The sequence below is a fragment of the Bombina bombina genome, chromosome 2 (assembly GCF_027579735.1).
Source record: "Bombina bombina isolate aBomBom1 chromosome 2, aBomBom1.pri, whole genome shotgun sequence".
Lineage (NCBI taxonomy): Eukaryota > Metazoa > Chordata > Amphibia > Anura > Bombinatoridae > Bombina > Bombina bombina.
Window position 1 is genome coordinate 506599969 of NC_069500.1, and position 6408 is coordinate 506606376.

A 6408-nucleotide genomic window follows, 5' to 3' on the forward strand; every position below is an offset into this window, starting at 1 on the left:
ATCACTTGTGTGTGGGGGGCCTGTTTGGGATAGTGTCAGGCCACAGTTGTGGGAGGTCGGAGTCTGCATAGTCATAGAATGTGAAGCATAGTCTTCAGCTGAACCGTAGGTCATTGTCATGTACTGTTCCTTTAAATGGGTTGTTACATCAATTCAACTTCGCCAAGCCACCATTTTCTAATTGCTTGGAAATTTTGTGTATTCATAATCCTGCCACTTCACATTTGTTGTGAACCTACTACGTTTACTTTGTATAACTCTTCTTTATAGGAGCTGCCAGCTTTGGTTATAGCTTCCATTTTTCACGGAGCTCTTGCTACCTGCTCTCAGCTGATCGTCGTTCCTCTCAGACTCTGACGTCAGATGCCAACTTTCGGAACCTCCTGAAGGAATTGCTGTGCAGGCAAGTGCCATTGAGCTAACAGCTGTTCAACTGACATTTAAGTTTCAGTATTCTGGTCAAGTCCCGACAACGATCACACCTGGTTATCGTCCTGGTTTTCGGTTTTGTGTCAACATTATCAATATTTATCAGTATTTAATTTTCCTGCCTCACAGCATTGCTTTTGTCTCCGGAGTAACATCACGCATCTCTGGGAATTCCCCTTCAGTAGTATACTTATCTTCGGAAGTCATCTTATCTGAAGAAGCTGATCTCTAACCTAAAGCTGCATATTCACCCAAATCTAAGGTACCTTAGTGAAACTAACAGAAACATGGAACTCTTATTTTTTGATACATTATTTTTTTATGTCTGAACTCATATTTATACTTTTGTATCATTCTCAGGAGAGTCAATCCATTATATCCTTTATTTGTAATCACTTCATAAATAAACCTAAAGTTTATATGGAGATTCAAGTACATCATCTGTATAACCTTAAACTTAATAATAACGCAAAATATACAAGGAATATTAATTCAAACATATTTACTGTTCCTATATATTGCTACAAATTACTAAGAAGGTAGCTTTATGTTCTGATCACCATTTTGACTCATTCCCATAATTCTACATATAGATCTATTCAAGAAATCCTTAGAGTCATAGACCACTGCTGTTGACATTGCCTGTCACTGTTATAAGGAGCTGCTTCACATGGACACACTTTTTTTTCTGCCAGTAATATAGTAGAGGTTTGTGAATAGCACATTTTAATAAATATTACTGCATTCAGTGTTGTATAAAACATTCTACTTGAGTCCGCTCATACATATTTGCATATGGTATATGATTGGTAGGTGGGTGGGTGTGTTAGCCTCAAGCACAGCTCATCCCTTTCCTTGGGGAGTGTCAGCCCCTTCCAGAGTAATATCATGAGCAGGAAATAGAAAGTTAACATTTTTCTAAATATTTATATATTTATATTACATTTCATTAGTTAAGTCATTTACTATTAGTTTATTGATCCATGATTTCTGTGTATACTGGCCCTTTAAGATATTCCAACAGAGTCACCAGCAAATGGCACAGAAAATGACCTGTGAGAAAGTAGTCTGCCAGGTCTTGAGCACTAAAGACAGGCAGAGGGGGTGGTGCAGGTGGGTAGAGGAGAGAGTTGAATGTAAAGAGGAGTCATTTAGGGTTTGAGTAAAGAGTAGATATAATAGAAGAGAAGTCTGTTTGCTTGGCTAAGTGAAGACCAGATGAGTATGAACGAAGAATGAACTTATAATGGAAGAAATCAGGTTCAGAGTGAGTTTTCCTTCTGACACGCTAAGCAGTATGGGAGCATTTTTGCAAGTAGCGTGTTTGCTGAGAGTGCCAGGGCTGTAACAGATGGCATGGGGTTTTGCCCAGTTGGGGAGGAGCAAGAGTGTCTAGTGCAGAGGAAAAAGTTTTGTTATAGAGGGCTGTAGCATGATCAGGGCAGGTTATAGTGGAATTGTGAAGGAGGAGATGTTGAATGAGTTATTAAATTGGAGCAAATCAACAGCATACAGATTTCTACAGGTGCAGGATGGAGAAGTGGGTTTAACTGGTGCATTAAAATAGCAGGTGATGGTCTGGGTTGTCAATAAGAATGTTGAAGTCCACAAGAATTAGTGTTGTTATATTCATAGAGATAAAGTGAGAAAGACATGCAGCAAAGTTGTCAATGAATTTGGAGGTTGGTCTAGGAGTGTGACAGATGACTGCCACTCTGAGAGAGAGGGGGGGATAATGGGTGAATGCAGTGGACATCAAAGGAGGAGAAAGAGAGAGATGGGATTGGAGGTAGGTACTGATAGGTGCAGGAGGTGGAGAGCAGGATCCCAACACTTCCATCATGTCTCTCACCTGGCCACAAGGTATGGCTAAAGTGGAGAACACCATGCGGGAGAGCAGCAATGGAAACAGTGTCAGAAGAAGATAGCCATGTTTTTGTAATTACTAAAAGTTTTAAATCATTAGAAACAAAAAGGTCATGAATTGTTTTACATTTTTTGCAGACAAAATGAGAGTTTCATAGTGCACAAATGAAAGGAGTGTGTGCGTTTGTGATGCATGCTATAAAAATGATGAGCTTATGTTTGTTGATTTTATTAAAGTTTCTATAAGGAATGCGTGATTGGATAAGGGTGTGTTAAGGATTTGCAGAGATATCCCCTGATGCTAATAGCATCAAAATGGAGAGAAAGAGTAGTTAAAAAAAGAGATTTGTAGCAGATGGAGAATTTTTTTGAGATAGTTCAGTTTTGTGATGTTGCTTTTAAAATAGAAAGTAGCTCATGAGAGCTAATGTATTGATTAAAAAGTGGAAAGGGGCCTGTAAAAACTATAGAGCAAAAAAGGAAGCGCCAAGAAGGCTAAAGTATCACTCTATAAAATTAACGCTCTATAATAAAATTTAAACATTTATTTTGAAATAGATAACAAACAATCTTTGAGTTTTTCAGGAATCTCTTTTTTGGAGCTTATGTCTATATGTGTAGTTGCTGTGTGCACACCTATCTTTTTATAACATACTATCTGGGCCAGTAAAAACTCTATGTTAAGATGCCTAAGGTATAAGTGTTTGAAGCTGTTTGTAAAGTAGGCATAACACTCTTATAAAGAAAAGTAGTGTATTTACCATATCTAAACAATACTTTCTTAAACATGTTTTTTTTTTGCTTGCCTCATATCTTCTTCAAGTCTTGTTCAATTCTTGTCTAATTCTTAGTGCTGTCACTTAAAGATGGTGACTTAGACAGATGGAAGCTTAAAGAGATGGAATTCTAAGCAAATGCTCACCCTTAACTGATCTTCAATTTATAGGCTTCTACAGACAGCTGAGTTTAATTAATTTGTTGAATGCAGAATGAGACATAAGTTACACACAGGTGAAAAAATTTAAAATTAGACCAAGATCAAAGGGATAGATGCAAATAGACCACAATGGGTGGGATTCAATTAATGATTTAAATCTGCCAAATAAAACAATAAATCATTTACACATGCTGGGAACACAATAAAATCTTTACAGAGGTAAAGAAAAAATCCAGTTTCTAAGTCTGTATGAGCTGAAAAGGCTTTTACCACATATTTTAATGTTTATATATAAGTGACTAATCACTGATCAGTTGTTTATTTAGGAGGATCTTTGGATTAAAACTTTGAATTTGATATGTCACTCATCCAACATTGCCCCATCTCCCCAGCCGAGACAATTAGAGGTGCATGAAACCCCTTATCTAAAAGAAGTATTTAGCATCTTTTGAATGAGTTACATGTAAAAGAAGTAATTGGCAACTTTTGAATGAGTCATATTCCCTTTGAATTTGCAAATGATCCTCAGAGTAATGGGGTTCGCATGTCCCGACAAGGCAATAGGGGGGAAATGGGCAACCGGAAATGGCTCCATAGCTCAGGGGTTAGAGCACTGGTCTTGTAAACCAGGGGTCGCGAGTTCAAATCTCGCTGGGGCCTGATGACCTTTAAAAGGTAGACTCGGTTGGCTTTACACTTCTTATCGATTATCATAATCCTAAATAGCGCTACTACTTTAGCTAAGATTTCCCAATTTGGTGGATTCGTACACACGATTTTAAATAGATATTGCATATGTATAGAGTAATAACAATAATCACACAAACTGCATGCTATAAATTGGTAAATATTTCGACGACACAAAAGCTTTACAGAGAACAGGTTTCACGCATTCAAAGCTCGCTGGGACAGGATACTTTTATAAGCAAGAAAGCATGGGCCTTCTTGTTCTTGGCTACCATCATAATCCTTTACTAAGTTACTAGCAGGAGCAAATTGATCAGAATTTCGTGTATTTCTAGACATGATTTTAAATATAAATTGCATATGTCCAAAGAAAATCTAATAACTATACAACATGCATAGCATGACTCTGAAAATAAAATCTTTACAGAGGTAAAGAAAAAATCCAGTTTCTAAGTCTGTATGTGCTGAAAAGGCTTTTACCACATATTTTAATGTTTATATATAAGTGACTAATCACTGATCAGTTGTTTATTTAGGAGGATCTTTGGATTAAAACTTTGAATTTGATATGTCACTCATCCAACATTGCCCCATCTCCCCAGCCGAGACAATTAGAGGTGCATGAAACCCCTTATCTAAAAGAAGTATTTAGCATCTTTTGAATGAGTTACATGTAAAAGAAGTAATTGGCAACTTTTGAATGAGTCATATTCCCCTTGAATTTGCAAATGATCCTCAGAGTAATGGGGTTCACATGTCCCGACAAGGCAATAGGGTTGAAATGGGCAACCGGAAATGGCTCCATAGCTCAGGGGTTAGAGCACTGGTCTTGTAAACCAGGGGTCGTGAGTTCAAATCTCGCTGGGGCCTGATGACCTTTAAAAGGTAGACTCAGTTGGCTTTACACTTCTTATCAATTATCATAATCCTAAATAGCGCTACTAACGTTAGCTAAGATTTCCCAATTTGGTGGATTCGTACACACGATTTTAAATAGATATTGCATATGTATAGAGTAATAACAATAATCACACAAACTGCATGCTATAAATTGGGAAATATTTCGACGACACAAAAGCTTTACAGAGAACAGTTTTCACGCATTCAAAGCTCGCTGGGACAGGATACTTTTAAAAGCAAGAAAGCATGGGCCTTCTTGTTCTTGGCTACCATCATAATCCTTTACTAAGTTACTAGCAGGAGCAAATTGATCAGAATTTCATGTATTTCTAGACATGATTTTAAATATAAATTGCATATGTCCAAAGAAAATCTAATAACTATACAACATGCATAGCATAACTCTGAAAATAAAATCTTTACAGAGGTAAAGAAAAGATCCAGTTTCTAAGTCTGTATGTGCTGAAAAGGCTTTTACCACATATTTTAATGTTTATATATAAGTGACTAATCACTGATCAGTTGTTTATTTAGGAGGATCTTTGGATTAAAACTTTGAATTTGATATGTCACTCATCCAACATTGCCCCATCTCCCCAGCCGAGACAATTAGAGGTGCATGAAACCCCTTATCTAAAAGAAGTACTTAGCATCTTTTGAATGAGTTACATGTAAAAGAAGTAATTGGCAACTTTTGAATGAGTCATATTCCCCTTGAATTTGCAAATGATCCTCAGAGTAATGGGGTTCGCATGTCCCGACAAGGCAATAGGGGGGAAATGGGCAACCGGAAATGGCTCCATAGCTCAGGGGTTAGAGCACTGGTCTTGTAAACCAGGGGTCGCGAGTTCAAATCTCGCTGGGGCCTGATGACCTTTAAAAGGTAGTCTCGGTTGGCTTTACACTTCTTATCGATTATCATAATCCTAAATAGCGCTACTAACGTTAGCTAAGATTTCCCAATTTGGTGGATTCGTACACTCGATTTTAAATAGATATTGCATATGTATAGAGTAATAACAATAATCACACAAACTGCATGCTATAAATTGGGAAATATTTTGACGACACAAACGCTTTACAGAGAACAGGTTTCACACATTCAAAGCTCGCTGGGACAGGATACTTTTAAAAGCAAGAAAACATGGGCCTTCTTGTTCTTGGCTACCATCATAATCCTTTACTAAGTTACTAGCAGGAGCAAATTGATCAGAATTTCGTGTATTTCTAGACATGATTTTAAATATAAATTGCATATGTCCAAAGAAAATCTAATAACTATACAACATGCATAGCATAACTCTGAAAATAAAATCTTTACAGAGGTAAAGAAAAAATCCAGTTTCTAAGTCTGTATGTGCTGAAAAGGCTTTTACCACATATTTTAATGTTTATATATAAGTGATTAATCACTGATCAGTTGTTTATTTAGGAGGATCTTTGGATTAAAACTTTGAATTTGATATGTCACTCATCCAACATTGCCCCATCTCCCCAGCCGACACAATTAGAGGTGCATGAAACCCCTTATCTCAAAGAAGTATTTAGCATCTTTTGAATGAGTTACATGTAAAAGAAGTAATTGGCAA

General features: G+C 36.9%; 3 non-coding genes across 3 annotated transcripts; all 3 read left to right on the plus strand.

The window, feature by feature from the left end:
- The first annotated feature begins 3819 nt into the window (after positions 1-3819).
- TRNAT-UGU (transfer RNA threonine (anticodon UGU)) lies at positions 3820-3892 on the plus strand. Its single transcript has one exon. It is a non-coding gene; the product is annotated as a tRNA-Thr (tRNA).
- Positions 3893-4716: 824 nt separating this feature from the next.
- Positions 4717-4789, plus strand: TRNAT-UGU (transfer RNA threonine (anticodon UGU)). The gene has a single exon. It is a non-coding gene; the product is annotated as a tRNA-Thr (tRNA).
- Positions 4790-5614: 825 nt separating this feature from the next.
- Positions 5615-5687, plus strand: TRNAT-UGU (transfer RNA threonine (anticodon UGU)). The gene has a single exon. It is a non-coding gene; the product is annotated as a tRNA-Thr (tRNA).
- The last annotated feature ends 721 nt before the right edge of the window (positions 5688-6408 follow it).